At 41.2% G+C, this 21,123-nt stretch overlaps 1 protein-coding gene across 1 annotated transcript in view; it reads right to left on the reverse strand.

The window, feature by feature from the left end:
• PHF8 (PHD finger protein 8) overlaps positions 1–21,123 on the reverse strand; it is a 3,148,719-nt gene that overhangs the window by 1,897,482 nt on the left and 1,230,114 nt on the right. The gene's annotated exons all lie outside the window — the stretch shown is intronic.

Below are 21,123 nucleotides of genomic sequence, written 5' to 3' on the forward strand. Positions count from 1 at the left end.
TGTCCCAAATCTTCACCAGATTGTCTTCTACTTTTCTGCACATGTGCCCAAACCACCATAATCTATTCTCTTTGACCATTTCTGTAACTGGAGCTACTATGGCTTCTGGTCTTATGTCCTCACTTCTTCGTCTGTCCCACAGTGTGCATCCTACCACCCTTCTCACTTCATTTCCATCATTTCTAACCTTCTCATCTGCTCTGCCTTTAATGCTCAGGTTTCTGTACTATACAGTAGTACTGATAGCACCACAGTTTTGTACACCTCACTTTTCAGTTTCATTGGCATTCTTCTGTCATACACTACACCTGACACACTATGCCAGTTGGCTGCAGACCACCTAATTCTAGCTTTGACCTCTTCATTCAGACTTCCCTTCTCCTCAACCACCCCTCTTGAGATACTTGAAGCTGTTAACCTGTTCCACTATCTTCCATTCTACTTAATTCTCAGCTTATTCTAATTTCCCCAATTTGCTGCCATTACCACTGTCTTATCTGTAACTTTGTTTCACCACATGTGCCTTCAGTTTTGCATTCCATTCCCCTATCCTTTGCAGAAGTTCTTGCTCAGAGTCTGCCTATAATGCCACATCATCTGCATACTGCAACTTTATCTGTCCCCTATGACCTGTTTGCTAATGTAATCCATCACTAGTATGAGCAGCAGCGGAACACCTGGTGCACACCCACTCCCTCTACGAATCCCTCTGAGACTGAACACTGTTTGTACAGGAGTCATTGGGTCCTTGTACATAGCCTGAACTAATTCCACCTATGTTTCTGGGACTTCAAACCACTGCAGTACTGCCCAAATCAACCTTCTTAGAACCCTGTCATATGTTTTTTTCAAGTTTAGGAATGCCTAGTTGGCCTCTTTCCTCATCTCTAGCATCTTCTCAACTATCGGTCTCACTGCAATTAGGTCAGTTGTGCTGCATCCTGATATGAAGCCAAACTGCTCATCTCCATCTTACTTTCTACTACTCTGAGTAGCCAGTTATCAATCACTCTAGCCAGAACTTTCATGCAATGCGACAACAGTTTGATACCTCTGTACTGCCCACAGTTGTGGATGCCCCCTTTGTTCTTGTACACTAGCATGAGTATGCTTATTCTTCAGTCATCTGGGATATGGCTTTTTCTCCACACTGCACTGAGTATCCTCAGGAGCCACTTCTCCCCATCTCACCCAGCATCTTTATCATATCTGCTGTGATCTTATCTGAGTCTGCAGCTTTCCCTGACTTCATTTTCTTCAGTGCTCTTCTTGCTTCTTCTAGGGTGAGCTCCTCCACTTCTCTCATCACAGGCTGTGTCTGGGGCAGTACAGCTTCTGTAGAGTTTTCTTCATTCACAAGCTGTTGGAAGTACTCTTTCCATCTGTCTTTGATGTCCTGTGGACTACTGAGCAGGTTATTGCTGGCATCCCTTATGAAGGATGTCTATCTTCTTTATCTTTCTGCCTTTGTCCTGCAACCTGATATAGTTTCTTTCTGCTACCTACTGGCTCACTTTCCAGAAGCTGGCAGTGTGTCCCCGATGCCCTGGTCTTTGCTTCTTTGTTAACCAACCAGTATTCCTTCCAAGCCTGGTTCGTACTTTCTATCGCCGACATTTTCTTGCACTCCTTTCTTTTGATGACTTCCTGAACTTCTGCATTCCACCACCAGCTTTCCTTTTGTAACTTATTTCCATACCTGGCCCAGCCACGTCTGCTCTATAGTCTTCACACATGCTGTGTTAAGGCAATGCCATTCTTCTACCAATTTGCTCCTCTTCTTGGGGTGCTAGAGCCCTGAGTGATTCCTTTAACTGTTGTACTTTCTCTCCCATCAACTTCCAGGTCTTCAGCCTGGTCTCTGTTGACCTTAGTGACCTCTCTGACCATTGCTTGCAGCTGATTGTGGCAACCAGTTGTTTATGTTGTGGACCAACTGTTTCACTGGGGATGACTTTGCAATCACTGACTCTACACCAGTGCCCTTTCCTTACTAGGAGGAAGTCTACCAGACTTTCATGTTGGCCACTTTTGTATGTGCTCTTGTGACTTTCTTTCTGAACTATGTGTTGGCTACTATCAAGCCACTTGTTACACAGTAGGTTAGAATGGCCTCTCCTTCTTTATTCTAGGCAGTCCTCATATATCCTGTTCTGCCTGCCCCAATATGTGCATTCAGGTCACCCATTATCAACACCAATTCATGTTGTTCCACTTTATCCAACAGGTCTTGGAGCTGCTGTATGAATGCACTCTTTTCCTCAACATCACAATCCTGCTGTGGGGCATACATTTCCCTGTCTTTACACTGGAGTTTGATTGCCATGAGTCTGTCACTAATTCTGATGATATCGCTCACTGCTTTCTGAAGTCTCTCTCACCACAACCCGACATTTGTAGCCTGTTCTCCTCCTAAATAGTAGACACAGGATCTCTCGCCTACTTACCATCATGTCATCCACTTCCAAGCTTCATCCTGTCACTGTACCTACATTGAGAGTAGCAATTCTTAGTTCATGTTTGGCAGGTTGACTGGTTTTACATTCATCTTTCGTTCAACAGAGCTATCATAGGTAATCCAGGATGGGGAAGTGGACACCAGTCAGCCATTAGACTACTGACCCAGGACTGCTGGGCTTAAAGGTGGACAAACAGTGACCAATAGGACCACATACACCCCTACCACCATTAGCAGGGGTTCCTGGCATAGGTCGGAGTAGGCCAGGTCCTCAACCCACTTATCACTGGCAAATACCTATGGCCATGGCCATTTGGTGAGAGTAGTCAACATGACCAAATCACCTACAGCCATATTTACACCATCAAGTGGCTAGCCCTGCCATGGAACATAGTCTGCGATCCGTTGTTCTCCCATCTTGAGGATACTGCACATCACAGTAATGCTCAGCTGTTGACCTATACAACTGTTCCCCCGATAGGGCACCATGTAGATTCTTGTGCTGCTGCTCACAGCTTCATTCATTTGTTAGTTTAAGATGGAAGCACTCAGCATGTTTTTCAGAGGTAGGAGGAACCCACAGAGACACAGGGAGAATATGCAAAGTCCAAAAAGCCATTTTCCCACATGCTTTTGGGAGACCTGATGTATTGTTTTGTAACTTTTAGCTGGACCTGGATGTTTTTCTGTGTAAGAAAAGGCTTCCATCTTGCAACCCTACCCCACAGCCCAGACATATGGAGAATACGGGAGATGGTCACATGTAATACACAACCACAGTACTTGCCAGAAATTCATGCAGCTCCTTCAGTGTTGCTGTAGGTCTCTTGGCAGCCTCCCAGACCAGTTTTTGTCTGGCTTCGATGAAAAGGAAGAACGCCTCTTACATGGTTTAACAGGAGGGGGTAAGCCCCCCAACCCAGAAATAGCCTCAGAGAAGGGAGACTTGAGGAGACCTTTCAAAATTAACTTATTCTTCCTCTCGTTGAGAGTCCTGGTACAGAAATTTTTACAAATCCCACACGAAGGATCCACAGTAAGGTAAGAGACATTCAGACAGTAGACACACAAGTCATGGCCATTGGAAAGCAGTAACTTACGGCCACAATCCTTACACTGCTTGAAACCAAAGCTACTTTTCTTATCCGACATAAAGGTGTGGAGAAGAAGAACAGTACCAAAAGGAAAAAGAAAGGCTACCCAAAAAGGGTAAGAAGAGAAAGGAAGGATTACCAACGATGGTAATGAAGAATTACCACAAGGTAAGAAAAGAGGGTGATAAAGGAAAAAGACTAAAGGGAGAGAGTCTAAAGTATACGATAGAGTAGGAAAGTATTAGTATAAACTATTGAGAATATTTAAAGTAAGAACAATGTATAAAACTTTCAAAAAGTTAGACAAATGAGAGAGTGGCTTGACACGGCTGTACAGCAAAGCGGCAAACGATATCCGAGGTAACAGGGAGCAGTGCATTCTGGGTAGGACCTTGGCTCGAGAGTTTTTGGCTGATGCAAGCTTGATACTGGCCGGCTCAGTTCCGAGGATGGAACCGATAACCTCATCAGTAAGGAATGAACAAAGATTAACAACATCAGATGGTACGTTTGAAGCAAAAACAAAACTTTGCATCACCAAAAGAACACAATCCCCACATTGAAGCATGGTGGTGGCAGTATCATGCTTTTGGGTTGCTTTTCTTCAACTGGAACTGGGGCTTTAGTCAAGGTGAAGGGAATTATGAACAGTTCCAAATACCAGTCACTTTTGGCCCAAAACCTTGAGTTGTCTGCTAGAAAGCTGAAGAGGAATTTCACCTTTCAACACGACAATGACCCCGAGCATACATCCAAATCAACAAAAGAATGGCTTCACCAACAGAAAATTAAAGTTTTAGAATGGCTCAGCCAGAGCCTAGACCTGAATCCAATAGAAAATCTGTGGGGTGACCTGAAGAGTGCTGTGCACAATACATGCCCTCGCAATCTGACAGATCTGGAGCAGTTTAGCAAGGAAGAGTGGGCAAATATTGCCAAGTCAAGATGTACCTTGCTGACAGACTTATACCCAAGAAGACTGACTGTTGTAATTAAATCAAAAGGTGCTTCAACAAAGTATTAGTTTAAGGGTGTGCACTTATGCAACCAGCTTACTGTACGTTTTTTACTTTTTATATTTTTTCCCCTAACAGATTTGTTTTTCAATTGAATTGTACAGGTTATAGGCCACATTAAAGGTGGGAAACGTTTTGAAATTATTTATTGTGGTCTCTTTTTTATATCACAAAAACCTGGCATTTTAACAGGAGTGTGTAAACTTTTTATATCCACTGTATGTATAGCTCCCAAGTATGCAGCAAAATCTAGAAGATTTTAGGATCTTGGCTTTTGAAGTGTGTGCATAGGTGCTTTTTATACCTCATGCAGACTCCAAAGAAGTTTTCCTCAGGTAGACTGCAAATGCTGGAGGTGTGATGGGGAAGAAAAAGGTAATTTGGAATACATTTTCAGGAGTGTAATGAGTTGGCATACTTTAAAAATCCCCCACAGACTTCTTGTTTAGAAATAGTGGGTATGCAAACTGGTGAAACTAAGGAAATGTGTTTTTTTGAGCTGTGACACAATCTGTATAGAGGCCTTACTGAGCTTAATTCTGGTGGCTGCAAAACAGCAATTACTAGAAAATGTAAATCAAACACCTAAAACATTTTTAAAAGAATTCTAGAGAAGGTAATAGGTCCACATAGACTACCATGGGACTTATAAATGTGGATCATGTAGGCAAAGTGTATACATAGCCAATACAGACCACATTAGTTTAATAGCTTATAATACAGTTATACACAGCAGTAAACTACATAACTGCATTAGCAGAGGGGTGATATACTTAGCCTGTTGTAATGGCTGCCCCTCATTTTATGTTGGTAACACAGACAGGGTGTTAAGGAAACAAATTTACAAGTATGTTTACGATATACCCAGGGATAATGAAACAAATGAGTTGTACAAACACGTTAAGATGAGCAAAAGCAGCTCCTTTAGGTTTTTTGTTTTAGAAAACAGTATGTTAAACCCAATAGGGGGTCCATGGGTGACGAAAATTGAGTATTTTGAACTGTTCTGTCATTAATCCTAAATTCAGGTAAACCCCAGGTTTAAATGATAATATATCTACAGCTACAATACTCAAATTGAGGATAGCTAGGCTTTAACAGCTCTCTTACTTATTTTATTATTTATCTACCTATGTACTGATTTTTAAGTATGATTTTTATTATATATCTATATATGTATATGTGTGAATGTGTATGTATACACACACACACACACACATATATATATATATATATATATATATATATATATATATATATACACATTACATACACACACACACACACACATATATATGTATATATTTATTTCATATATTTGTATACCTGTATTTACAGATTTTATATGTTTATGAATGTGGATATACTTATATATGCTGTTCAAACCTTCCTCCATGTTCAACTTGTTGTTCTCTTTTGTCCCTTAAATGGTTGTGTTATACATATACTGTATGCTGGTTTTACTCAGTGGACTCATTCATTCAAGAAATTTTCAACACTGCCTTATATTAATGCAGATTTACATTTACTACAATTGTTATTGTTATTAACAGCTGTTCTGTGGTTATTAGTGATTTGAATAAAGGAAGTTGGCTTGACCATACAATACAGACCTTTAGCCTTTTAAGGGAATGTTTACTGATGTTTTTTCAGTTCTGATGAAGTCTAGGCCTTGTGCAGATGAAAGAGCTCTATTGTTATTAGCGTTTAATAAATTACTTTTGGTGCTTTCTGTGAACGTTTCTCCTTTTTGACTGGTTGGGGTTCTTTCCATAGCATAGTTGTTTTATTTTATTTGGCTTTACAGCATTCTCTGACTCTTCATGCATCAGATATTCTGCTAAACAAAAATATTGTGGCAGACAAAGCAAATCCTGGGCACACCCACATGAGTGGCAGCTCAAGGCAGAAGTGTTTCAGGATATAGTCAAGATGTGGGGAATGCCTCAAATTGATCAGTTTATCTCCTTTCAAAACAGACAGCTACAGAAATTATGAACCAGACATCCTTGCAGCCATGCTTGGATGACAGATGCATTGTCTTGGATGGGAATTTTTCTGCATGTATTTCCATTCTACCCTGACTCACAATGTACTAATGAATATTCAGAAATAAATGCTCAAGATCATCATGGTGACCCCCCCCCCCACTGGCCAGGCAATTTTGGTTCTCTGTTCTAAAACTATTTGCAAAGGGCAATTACCACAGATTTCCTCACAGTATCTCAGGGGTATCTGGTGCACCCAGTTTGGAGCAACTTCAACTGAGAGCCTGGATGATTCAATCTCGACTCCATGTAGGCACTTGTTACAGCAGTATGTGCACCAGGTGTTAAAGGAGGCCAGAAAACCTACTACTAGAAAATGTTATGTTAACAAATGGATGAGATTTTCTATGTTGTGACTAAACAGGAACAGAGGGTCCCCGGGACGTTAACAGCCCCTGGTCTCGAAATACTTGTGATAGCTACTTCAGGATGGCTTACTGTATGCGTCCTTTAAGCTCGATTTAGCAGTCATTTCTGTTTGTCTGCCAATGGCTACCCCTTTCTGCTCCTCTTTTGGTAACAGTTCATGAAAGGAGTAGTATATATGCTCTCCCTCGCAAGCAAATTATTCTTTTATGGGATCTCGACTATGTCCTGGGAACATTGATCTTATCACCCTTTGATGCTGCTGCCTTAGGCTGATCTGTAGCTCTTAACACGGAAAACTGTTCTGATTACTGCTCTAACATCTGAAGGCGAGTCTCTGAGCTGTCTCATGGTGGGACAACCTTACCGTAACATCCAAAGGGATAGGTTGCGTTCTAAAATAACCCATCTTTCTTTTCAACTGCTGTTATTCACCTTCTACAAGGCTGGGAGATTTCTGTTGCTTTGTGACTAAACATCTGATTATTTTAGGCAGTGAACAAAAAATGTTGAGAAGGGGAGCATTAATTACATTGTACGACTTGTATTATGAATTATAAACCAGGTTAGTTTTATCTAATATGATGTTAATAATGTCTGAAGAATTTCTACTGTGCTTTTTGGTATTTGGAAGATAGCATACCATTGTACGATACTAGTCACAGTTGTCAAAAAATAAGTTATGTACTCACCACAACATTCGATTTGTATTGTCCATTTACATTCTTCCTCAACATGTGGGCTTGGATCAGAGCATGCTACTTTTACAGCTCATGGCCTACTGCAAACTCTCAAGCTGATCCCTTACCCATAATGCTATAGTCCCCCTCAATACCTCAGATCTTATTTGTTGTTTTTTTTATTTCTAAACAACAACAATGCACATATGAGAAACCACTATCTGGAACTCAAAAAGAGGAATACTGGCTCCTATGGTTCTCTTTCTTTATTGCAGAAGTCATAAACCACAAAAGGTAGGGGGATGGTGGGAGGGGAGTTGAGGGAGAATGAAAATGGACAACAGAGATGGAATGTTATGGTGAGTAAGTAACTTCTTTATTGGATATTGTCAATTTTCATTCACTCCTCAACATGTGGGACAGAGTCTCCAGTTACCCAAATACTGGGTAGACTCTAAGAAAGGATATTCCTGAGTACTGTGGAGCCGAAGGCTGCTCTTCCCCTACAGACCAGATCAACTTTGTAATGAGCAACAAAAATATGAGGATTAGCCCAAGTGGCTGCAACAAAAAATATTCATGGAGTATCTGGATAGAAATACTGAAGAGGTTGCCATGGATCTAGTTGAATGAGCTCTCAACGGTTTTGGCAGGGACAAATCCAATTTATTGCAGACAAAAGAAATGCAGTCAGTCAGTCATTTAGCTATGGTTATTTTGGTAACTGGCATACTCAATCTCGATCCTAAAAAGAAAACAAGTAATTGACCTGACTTTCTGAATTTGTCAGTTCTATGCAGATAGAAACGTAATTGTGAATGTCCAACAAATGCAAAATGTATTTCCCTCTGTTGGAGAAATTTGGGAAGAAGACTGGAAAGTTAATGGGCTGATTAATGTTGGATCCTGACACTGCCTTAAGAAGTAAAGATAAGTTGGTTCATAAACACACACTATCTTCATGAAAAATCAAATAAAGAGTTTAGAAGATAAGGCTTGCAGTTTTGAAACTTTCCTAGTTGATGTAACTTCAGTTCATATTTAGCAGCTGGTTCAAATGGTGACTGAGTCAGGGACTGCAAGACTAGAGTCAAATCCCATGATGGAGTAGGAGCTCTAAAGGGAGAATTTAGTAAAAAGGTTCCTTTAATAAATGCATTACATAGTCACAATGAAGCTAAGGAAGAACTGTCAACTCCAACAAGAAAATGAGAAATAGCCAACTGTACTTTGACTGTTGAAGAACTAGCCCCTCCATTAAAAATAGCCAAAAATTCAAGAACCTTGGGAAATGGCACTGAAAAGGGGTTGTCTTTCTGTTGAGCCCAAACATTAAATCTTTTCCATTTATGTTTGCAAATCTTCATAGTGGAAGCTTTGTGGGAAGACAACAGGATGGAACGGGCAGAGGAGGAGAGACTGGGCTGTCTAGCTATCAATGGAATTGAAGAAACCATGAGGTCAACTTTAGGCCCAAAACGTCAATATAAATCATGTCTGTTGAATGAGACAAAAGATCTGGAATTAGATCTAGGATCCATGGAGGATAAATTAGATGAGGCCAGAGGAAAGGGATTCAAATCTAAAGAGGCCAATAGGAGGCAATGAGGATGACCGCTCTTCAACTGAGATGCTTTTTCAAGATATATGGGGATTAGAGGAGTTGGGGTGTAAGGATAAAGGAGACCAGGGGCCATTTGTTCAGAAGAGTGTCTCTAAATGATTCCCCCAGTGAGGGGATTAAGGCAAAGAACCTGCTGCACTTGTTAAGTGGAGATGCAAAAGGTCGCAGCACAGTTTGCCCCACTGACGAAATGTCTTTTCTGCAATTTCCCTGTTCAGAGACCACTCATAAGGTAATAGAATGGACTTGCCTATCTTGTCTGCTATCATGTTGGATTTCCCTAGAATGTGTGTTGCTATCAGAAATCAATTGCATGAGATCGCCCACTGCCACACTTTCAGAGCTTCTCGATATAAAGGGTAAGACCTGGTTCCTCCTTGCTTGTGGATGTACTAGACTACTGACATAATGTCTTTCTGAATCACAACAGTCCTCCAAGGGAGAGAATCTTGAAAGGCTTGAAACGCTAGGAGAACCGCTTTCATTTCTAGGAAGTAGATCTTAGGACCAAGTGTCTTGGACTCTCTTTCCTAAAAAGTAATCCCCACCCACTCAAATTGGGATGTGTCTATGGTAACTATGGCCTTGGGCTGAGGAAGTACAAAAGGACAGCCTTGTGAAATCTGATCTGAGCAAATCCACCACCTGACATATCTTTTGCATACCTGAGTTATTTTGATCTGAGTGGACAAAGGCTGATACACAATGGACCACTGAGTTGCCAGGATCTAGTGAAGAATTTTCATATGGTATCTTGCCAATGGAACCAGAATTGTGGCAGCAGACATCTACCTTAATGCCTGTAGAGTCAGTCAGGTTGACAGTGAAGGGTTTTAAATTATCTTTTTGACTTAAAATCTTACAGTTTGTAGCCCTGGCAGAGGAAGGGAGGCTGTTATTGATACAGTGTCAAACAAGACTCTTATGAGTTCTAGCACTTGAGTTGGTTCTAGCTGAGATTTGTTGCCTAGGTGAGAGCACAACTGCAGTACACAATCTCTCACTTTGATCAGCAGATGCCTGGTCAGAGCGGTAATAAGCCAGTCGTCCAGGTACGGAAACACTCAGAGTCTGTGGTCTCAAGTGAGCTACTACTATTGCCATGCATTTGGTGAACACCCCGGGGGCTGTCGTAAGGCCAAAGGCCAGAGCTCTGAACTGGTAATGGCTGGCTCCTAGCCAAAAGTATAGGTATATCTCCTGGATAGTCTGTTCACTTTTATGTGATAGTACACATCCTGAAGATCTATTCAGCACTATCCAGTTGTCCTTGTGCAGAAAAAGCAAAATGGATTGAACCATGACCATTCGCACCATTGCATACTGAACTAATTTGTTCAGTTTTCCGAGATCCAAATTCATCTCCGGTCCCATTTTCTTTGACACCAAAAGAATCGTGAGCAAGTTCCAGATTCTTTCTGGTCTGGAGGGACCTCCTGGATGACTCTTTCTAGCAGCTTTTTTATTTCTAGTGCTGATGCTTTCCTTTGACTGGGTGGGATGTCAGGAATTTTGGTTACTGCTAAAGGGGAGGAAAGGAAAAGAGAATTATATAACCTCTGGAAATGATCCTCTGCACCCATGTACCTCCTGTCTGGTAGAGGGATAGCCAACCCCCAATTATCTCCAGAGGTGGAAAATCGGGCCTCCTTTCAGGAGGCACTAATAGGGTCCGTCGGAGAAGGAATCTCTGGACTCCTGGGTCTGCAGGCCTCCTCTGCCGTGTGGGCAGCATCTTCCATTATTGCTCCCGCCTCTGCCCCTGGGGGAACTATCTCCACGTGGATCCTCAAAAGGACCCTGGGATTTTTTGAACCAAATTTTTCGACCACCTTGCTGAGTTCTAGAAAAGGATCTTTAAGGAGTTCAAAACGTATGCCCACTGCAAACAGGGTCTTACCATCTTGGTCACACCTGGAGAGTGCGTCCCTCACTTTGGGGTCAAGCAACAAACTTCCATCAAAATGAGCATTGATGAAGAAAGACGTGAAGAGCTCTGCAAAACCACAGGCTCGTCCAGGAACACCTCCTAATGGAAATGCTTGAACGCCCTTGAGGTACCTTCAGCTGCATGTGAAATTAACTTCACAGACAAATTAGTAATGGACTGCATTGTAGCCAGCTGTGATGCAAAAGAAGTCTGTGACTCAGGAATTACTGCTCCTAAGGGGGATTTGGAGAACTCTTTAATTAAATCTCTCTGTAGTCTGGTAAAGTGCGCCAAATAGTTCAGTGACCTAACAGCAAAAGTCACTGAAGCATGACACACTTCCCAAACAAGTCCACTGTCCTAGACTCCCTGTTAGGGGGATGAAGAGATGAACTCTGCTCTGTGAGTTCTTTCTTTGTGGCACCCTCTACAACCATGGCATCTACTGGTACTTCCTTGCTCCAAAACTCTCTCAACTTGGGTGGTGCCAGGATCCTATCTGGTCTCTTGGGGATCAGCTCAACAGAAGTGGGTTCCTTCTACATCTGAAGACAGATCAATTCAATGAGCTTGTTGGCGGGTGGAGTCACCCAGGAAGTAGACGGGCCACACCCAAATGCCTCCAAGAATACCAATTCCTCATGGGAAGGGTTATCAGTAGACCAGCCACTCCTTTGCTTAATGATCTTCAAAATGTCTCCAAAGGAGACATCATCAGGTAGTGATCTTGGGGACCCTTCCCCTTCATCGAAATCAGTATCTTCTGTGTTTGACTTCTGTTGGGAGTCTAAGTGCCTCCTCTTGCAGCTTCTCTTCCTAGGGACTTGCTCGGTGGGGTGCTCCAGAGAAGTATTGGAAGAAATAACGATACCCTGTTGGGTGGCCTGGAGACTTTGTGCTAGCTATCCCTGTGTGGTAGAGTGATGAGGTTCACAGCACAAAGACATCTGGGAATCAAATGGAAGATCTGAGAGGAGAGGAACTGTCCGAATTCTGGAAGAGAATACTTTCTCTACTACCTCAGAGGCAGAATGCCCTGGAGAGAAGGAAGCCGATGCAGCTGAGAAGGTGTGCTACCAGACCATCAGCTCCCTCTGACCCAAAGGCAGCCCACCCAAAGCAGAAGTCGGAGCTGAGCTATCCAATGTCAAAGCTCCATGGGGCAGAGAAGGCTCTGACAATTTCGGAGTCTACTCTAGCACCTCACAGCTGACAACAATGCTTCAGCTCAGAGACTCGTCCGGCTCGGACACCGTCGGAGCTGGTACACTCAGAGAAGGAATCGGATCCGAAGACCCAACCATCTTTGGATCAGAATCAGACAGCCTCGGAAGGCTCAGATCCAAGGGCTCTGAAACAGAAGGGCAGATCGATGAAGGAGCCAAAATGGGTGGAGTAACACTGGTGAAGGTCTCTTGACCCAAAGGGGTAGAAGCCAGGAGAACTCCCATCTGTATCTACACCAACAGAAACTTCCTCATTATTCTATCCACATATGCCTCTGCAGGACTACTGGAAAAATGGGAAGAAGAAGCCAAGGAGGGTGATCTTGAGTGACGGTGCCTCTCTAAAAATGGGGAAGGTAGCTGAGAAGGGACTGGGTCCTGAGAGGATGCACAACAGGTCTGGGGAAGCTGTTTCGGCTCAGAGAGAACCGGATCCAATGAGAAAGACCAAATGTCTGAAGCAGTCAGATCTAAGGATTTGGGCTTCAGATTCAACCGTTCTGAGACCTTCCAGACCAGCTCTTTGTCTGGAACCAAAGTAGTGTTCCTTGACTATTTCTGGCCTTCCTTGGAGGGAAGCGCTCCAGCCAGTAATTCAGGAAAACTAGCTGAAAAAAGTCCCTTCAAAAATCAACTTCTTTTTCCCATCCACTAAAGCCCAAAAAATAAATGACTTACAAATCTCACAAGGGACTTCCAAATGATCAGGGCCCAGCCAATACATGCAAGAGTCGTGGGCATCAGACAAGGGAATCTTGTGCCCACACTCCTTGCACTTTTTGAATCTGGAAGGTTTCTCAGCCATATTAACAGCAAATGAGAGTAAGGTTGTATAGAAATATTTTTTTTAATAGAAAGAAAGAAAGAAAGAAAGAAAGGGAAAAACTACCAACAGTGGCAGGAAAGATTACCAGAAATGGTAAAAAGGGACAGATAGGGAAAAATTACTACCAACAATGGCATTAAGATACGCCAGAGAAATGCATAAGGATAAGGGAGGTTATAAAAGGTACTAACTTATAAGAACTGATGCAAGAAAGATATTAAGATATTAGAATGGAAAACTTTTGTAACTCACTATAACGGTCGAGAGCTGACAGCGACCATGTTCGCATGCAAAGGCAGCAAATGAGATCTGAGGTATGGAGGAGGACTATAGCATTATGGGTAAGGAAGGAGCTTGAGAGTTTGTAGTAGGCCACAAATTGTAAAAAGCGTCCAAGTCAGATCCGAACCCACACATTGAGGAATGAATGAAAATTGCCATCAGCAGATCATTTATTTACTATATTGTTGTTTGGTTTCTATAAGTATCTGTATTTTGATAAAGATCAAGAGGATTGTTATTCATTTGTAGGGGCTTGTAGTTGTCATATGTTGAAGCACTGTAGCCTTGGTAGGTTGAGTGGGAGAAAGTGAAACCATCAGGGTAAGACAGTTCCCCAGAGCCAGAATGCAATGAGTATGCTGATACCGCATGTCTGTTTTTTGCATACATGCATCCTGAAGCCAGATGAGGCCACAAAACATTTGGTACAGGTGTGTCATTGCAGAATATTGTCTTAAGAGTTGCATTTGTCAAACAGCTTATGTACAATTTTTGCCTTATTCAGCAAGTCTAATCAAAGTGCTGATGTGGGTGTGTTTTGCAGTTTCATTTATTGAAAGATAGACTCTTTATAAAATTAGATCAGTGGCACAGTTGCTATTATTTGTGCCGCAGCAAGAACTGGAAGGATATTGGTCTTCATTCTTCACAAGCCACTTTTGTAATCTTGGTACCTTACACTGGCAATATTTCAATGTGAATAAAACACATCCAGGGTTGCTAATACATTTTACACTTGTGAATATGGCAGCTAATGACCAGACAGCGGAGACTAGCTAGTTATGAGAAATAGTTATCAGAAATTTAGAATGCATTGAGAGAATGCCCACATGCTGATATATCACTTGACAACATAGGATTAAGTCTGACTTTTTCACTGCAGCCTAATTTTTTTAAGGTGAACTGGATAACCATGCAGTTCAGGTCAAACCTTGTACACCTACATTTTCTGCTGCCTCTGTGTTTTTCCTCTTTCGTTTGTTATATATTCAGTATGCATAAACTGTACTGCTGGAAATATACAACTGCTCTGCTGATCAGTCCATCAACTGTTGAATTTTACAGAACTGCTCTGTTTATGCAACATACTGCTCATTGCATGTATACAGTTTTTGATCTTCGGTTACATCACTCCTGATTAATCATTCAGTACTAACAGACTTTACAATTTCATATTTCTTACTGATTAGAAAATGTAGGTCTATGCAAAACTTGCTGCTCAATTAACTGTTTTCTAAAGTGAACTATTGTAATGTTTAGCAATTGCCCGTTATTTTGTGTAGTCAATATGTGATTCAGCATGAAGGTTGTGCAATAGTTATGTTTGAGTGGTTTTCCGAATGTAAATATAAGAGGGCAAGGGAGCTGTGGATGAGGTCAGGAGGAGAGCAAAATAGGTCAGCCTGTGATAGCTGAGCTGAAAAAGTTAGCATATTCAAGTATACTTGAAACTGACTCTGGTGTCATCATTTTAGTATGGAAGATAAAGTTGTAATGTACTGCAAGGACTCAAGTTAAGAAATTCACGGTGATGTTTACCAATTTTACCCCTTCTGTTTTTTCAGATAGTACTGCGTTTTTCAGTGGAGTTTTCTAAGAGTAGTTATTGAGAAGTTGTTTGCAGAACAAAAATATAAAAGATTGAATGGGGCTATGGAGGAGTATAGGAGGACAGCAAAACAGTTTAGCAAATGCTGAGCCAAAATAATCACTTCATGCTTGTAACAGAGGAACCAGGCTCTTGCATCAGCATTTTAAACAGAAAAACAGTTTTAATATACAGCAGTGGCTCTTGTAAAAACTGTTGTTTTTGAAACAATTAAAGTGGTATTCAGCAAATGTACCAGACTTTGTGCAGATAGTAGTGTGTTTTTGTAAAAGGGCCATGTAAGAGTTGCTATTGTGTGAGAGCAGTTTAGAGAACGTAAATATAACACAGGCCAAGGGAGCTGTGGGGATAAGGGGCAGGAGCTGAGCAAATATGGTCATCTCTTGCTAGAAACTGTCAGTACATACATGTATAGTCTAACCTGGTTCTGTGCAGGCACCAGCATTTTTCTGCTGAAAAGATGAGTGATTAATACATTGCAGTTGCTCTTGTAGTTTCTGAAGTCTATACAAAGCATACAGCAGTATTACAAAGTAACCATTCTAAGACTATAACTAAAACACTGTCTTCAAGAATTACTGCTGCTTTTAGAGACTAGTATGCATTCTAGGGACTGCGTATTTACACACTGGCCTTACTGTTCCTTACAGGGGGACAGACAGTGACAAAGCATCCTAGACACTAAGAATAGGTTTATTTGTATTTGTAAAATGCATTGTCTGTGCCAGCTAAGGGAAATGGAGTGGTTAGCAGTTTGAAGCACTCTTGGTTTCTCAACACGTAAGTGAAATTCTAATAAAAACAGGTGATTTTCTAAGCAGGGGGCAATATCGGCCATTTATTACATTGAAATGGAGGTTACGGTGCATTGCGAGACAGATGGTAATGACAGAGCTTGATGGTATGATGACTAGCTGACAGGCAGTGAAAATGTATTTACACAAACACACACACACCTATAATTATTAATATTTTAAATTTTTTTTAACAATCATAGATCAGTGATCCAGACAAACCATTCCTGAGGGATCCCTTTGGAGGGAGATGCACAAAGGACCCAAAGATGAAAAACTCAGATTTATCACTGTCTTGTATGCAATAATATGATGATTGCTACCCATGCACAAGAGTGTATGTAGTGCAAAAGTTTGCAAGTGATGGTGAAGAACAGAACACATCGCAAAAGTAAACAAATATGATTTTGTGGACAGCAAGACTGCCAACTACAGCAATGGTATTTTGAACAAAATATGTTTTAAAAAGCATTATGACAAATAGGTAGGTATTTGTGTGTGTGTGTGTGTCTGTCTGTCTGCATGTATATACCTGTGTACCTTTATATATCTCTATATTCTGATGTGTGTGTGTGTGTGTATATATATATATATATATATATATATATATATATATATATATATATATATACACACACACGCCAAACCCTTGTATGTTTCAGTATGTTTGTAACAATTTAGATGTGTGTATACATGTGCATTTTACAGATACTGTGGTGCATGTATATGATCTCTTAACAGGATGGGTGATATTTTCATGATGGGTGAGACAATGGCCTTCCTGACAATGCATTTGGAAGCTTTTGGAATGCAATAAATCTATAAAAATGCTTACATGTCTTCTATTCGACATGCCCCACTGTGATATTACTCTTCATTCCTCTGAAGTAAGATGTTTGACAAGTCATCAGACACCACAATTAAGACACCTGTAGGGGTCATATCTAGCTGGGACATAACTGACAACCTGTTACATTTTGTCATACCTCCCTTTCCATTGTCTTTAATTCAAACTCCAAGCACACTCATGTACTGAGAAATCCTAATGTCTGCAGTCCCCTTTCAGGTGGAATGACTAACATTTCCTGATGTGCCACTCCCTTCTTATCAAAAACATTCAGGTTCATTGTTATTCAACTACTTTCTCACATTATGCTTTCTATAGTCATTCAGACATATGCATTCTGTGTTTCTTTCTGAATTAATGAGGTTTCATTTGCTCATTTTACTCGAGTGGTGCTGTGTTCTCTTTTAATATGTCTAAGTCACATTAAATACCTTAGCAGACACGATATCGGGCCTGCACTTTGATGGTGCATCACATTACGATATATCAAAGTGTGGCGTTTGTATTTCAATGCCAAGAGTTAACTGCTTTCGTATTTTCTGACACCTCCTAAAGGTGTTTTTGCTCTGTATTGGACCACTGTCTTTGATATACATGTGCTTAGTACAAGGCATCTTACTCAAATGACCATATGACTTGTATTTCAGCATTTTAGATGAATGACTCATGCATCTAGAGTTTTTTTTTAATTAATTGTTATTTATAATTTGTTACCTGGGTATGACACTGATCACAGTGGCATTTTTAATGAGTAGTCCGGCTGGACACAGCAGGTGCAATACATCAAATGCAGTGAAATGGAGCATGGAGATCAGTTGTCAGAAGGCATTCCGTTGCATATTACTACTACGCTGCCATACAGGGTGAGTACATTTAAGACAAATTGCCATCTTTTTGTATTTACAAAGTATGCAATTAGTTCTAAACAAAAACAGGGGTGCAGAAGGGGACAATGAAGAAAACAGGAGAGAGAAAATGGGACAATGAACAAAACAGGAGAGAGAAAGGGGGAGACAGTGCTGTGGATTGTGATGAAGTTAGATATGAGCGTAAATACTTCTATTGCATACTTTAATATGCTCATCCATGTTTTTTGTGTACCATAACACTGAAGTTAGTATTTTGAGGCAATACTGTTACATGGTGGCAGACAATGGAGAGAGGTACACAAGAGGTGGGCTACAGTAAATGTTAATGTAAGATACTGTGCACTGCTGTTATGTAGTGAAGGGCTGCTTTTTTCAGTATGTACTACTTAATGTTTTCTGTGTAATTTTATTTTGAGTGGAGTCACTGCTGTCAGGAATGTTATTCAATGCACTGCTAACTCAAAGCTATTGGATGAACTACTCTGTGTGGATGCGGTCAGGCTACAGAAAAGAGAAGTATATAAGTAACACCCTTATAAAAGCAAGATTTGTTTAAGAATATACAATTCTCCTTCAGGGCTGCAAAATTGGTACAGTTATGCTTTTTGTACCTACTGTATGTTGCCTTGTTTACTGTTATACAGCATGCAAATCTAATGTTGACAGTATGTATACTTTGTGGCTGTTCATTCAGTACCACACACAGTGTGTTGACAGGTGGATTTTGAGTGTGTATGTAGTGAGTGTTTTCCTGTATATCAAAACTGCATCTGTGTGTGCTAGAGCATACGCATGTGTGTGGTCTATGTTGTGTACCTGAGAAATGAAGAGCAACAAAAGACTGACACCTGCCTGCTACCCTGCTGGGCGACATGGTATCAGTGCAGTGGCCTTCCAGCAACATCAGGTGAGTATCCTAAGCTGACATCTATCATTAGATTTTGTCCCCTCTAGCCACTACAGCACTGCTTGCCAGAAAGGTGTGAATGCAACATGACTGCCTGGTACACGTGTGAGAGTGCATGTGTGATGTGCCCTGACAGTGCAGTAGTCTGCTGAGTGTTTCGGTGTGTGTGCATGTCTGTGCGTGTGCGTGTGTGTGTGTGTGCATACATGCATGCATTGGGTGTATGGTACAATGGAAAACTGTGGAGCAAAACAGGAACGACACCAACTTGCTGGCCTGCTGAGTGGACAGTGTTGTCATTACAGCGCACTCCCTGGAATAACTGGGGGGAGTGTCCTCAGCTAACATTGACAACTGTTTCAGTCCACATAAGCATTTTAGCACTTATTTATTTATTTAATTTATTTAACATTTGTTAACCAGGAAAGTCCAACTTGGAACACAGCCAATTTTCAGCAGAGGCCCAGGGAGAAACACTCGAGACGCATGTCTTTGACTTTTGCAGAGAGATGGGCAAAGCCTCATAATTCACTGGTGTGTGTGTGTGTGTGTGTGTGTGTGTGTGTGTGTGTGTGTGTGTGCGTGCGTGTGCCCGTGTGTGCGCATGTGTGTGCACATGTGTGTGTGTGTATGGTGAAAAAGAGAACTATTGAGCGAAGCTGGACCAAGACCAACTTGCTGCAATGTTGGGTGGTGTGGGCTTCCTGCACTAGCTGATTGGTGCTCTAAACAGACACTATCAATAGCTTTGGTCCACACAGCCAATGAAGCACTTTTGTGGAGAGGTGGGCAAAGCCCCACAATTCACTGGTGAGTGGTGGGGTCTATGTGTCTGTTTGAATGCATATGTTGTATACATGGTGTAAAGGAGAACAGGAGCCAAGATGAATCGACACCAGCTTGCTGTCATGTTGTGTGGAGTGTGTTGCCACTGTAGTGGGCTTCATGCAATAATGGATGGGTGTCTTGAGCCAACATTGTCAACTGCTGTGCTCAGTGCAGCCACTAACACATTTTTTGTGGAGAAGTGGGCAAAGACCACAATTCACCAGTGTGTGCGCATGTGTGTGTGAGAGAGAGAGAGTGTGCCTTTGTGCATGACTTGCATATATGGTGTAACTGAGAACTGGGGAGCCAAGATGTGCTGACACATGCTTGCTGACCTGCTGGGAAAACAGTGAGGTGTGCATTGCATCTGGGGGTGTCCTGAACATGCATTTGTCAACAGCTTTGATCCCTTATAACAATCACAGAACTGTTTTGTAGCTAGTTTGAGAAAGTAACTCACTTCAGTGGTACATGCTGTATTGCATTAGCACTGCTTTTATTAAAAGAAAAACACAAGAATTAACAAATGACAGTCTGCTTGATTTTTAAAGCAAGACACAGGAGTTTGTACAGTGTATTCCAGACAACCAGACAATCGGTTTGATTTCCAGATAGTCCTGAAAGAAGTGGATAGATGGCAATGCTGCTCACCATGCATTATAGCGCATACATCTACCTTTCCATGGAAACAAAATCTGATTAGGATATCTGCCTCCATGAGGGCATTCAGAGCTTCAAAACAACAAAAAATTAGTACTCGTTACTAATTTTTGGGAGGGTTTGGATAATGACAAAATTCATAAAAACATAAAAGATAAAAGTTTTTCCACTTTTTGAACATAGTGAAACTTTAAGCACTGTCCTCCAGCTGCCAATGCAACAATAAGACGACTCCTTCTCTCATTGGACAAGTAGCAAAGCAAACTATAATATCCCATGGTCACCGAGGTGTCCAATGAGCCCTTTTTATATCCAGTTCAACCTGTGGAATCATAGTCCTTTTTTCGAGTAGGTTCTTAACCTTAATTTGGCAGTCAACCTTCTCCAATTGATCCAGGACCCCACATAAGCGAATATTTTTTTCTCTGAGCCTTATCTTCACTATTCATCAATTTATTTTTACAGAGATCAAGCCTCACTTCTGCTGCTTCAAGTCTCCTTCTCAGTTCAACATTTCCTCCTACTAAATCCTGCAAACATTGCTGAATGGTCCATTGAGAACAGTATACTACCCCAGTAACCAAATATTAATAAAGTCCATGCAAATTACAAAGGAAATGGCCTAATGATCAGGCCCCAAGCAGTGCAGTGTATAGTCATCCTATTAGTTTTTACCCCAAAAAGCAAACAAAGATGAAATAAATGCTCAAAATTATTCAAAACATGTATGAAAGGAAATATGAAGATACAAAATACAAAAGAAAAAAAATAAAATTATGAACCACTGTTCTATCTTCTTTACCTAGGCTGCAAAAAAAAAAAAAAACAGGGATGGAATCAGCCTTTCCTACAATGGTCTCTGACAACACTGACAAGCCACCAATGGGTTGGGATCAATGTTCACACTAATAATCGTTGTTCATCTATGGCATCTATATCAGTTTTTTAGTCCTAAGGAGGAGTTAACATTTCTACCAATACATTTCTTGTTACTAAAAATTCATCCACCCATGAACCCTTTTTCCCATTTTTGCACATGGGTTTGTGGTGTCACTTCAA

Source organism: Protopterus annectens, chromosome 8.part0 (assembly GCF_019279795.1).
Source record: "Protopterus annectens isolate FY-2018-M chromosome 8.part0, PAN1.0, whole genome shotgun sequence".
Taxonomy (NCBI): domain Eukaryota; kingdom Metazoa; phylum Chordata; order Ceratodontiformes; family Protopteridae; genus Protopterus; species Protopterus annectens.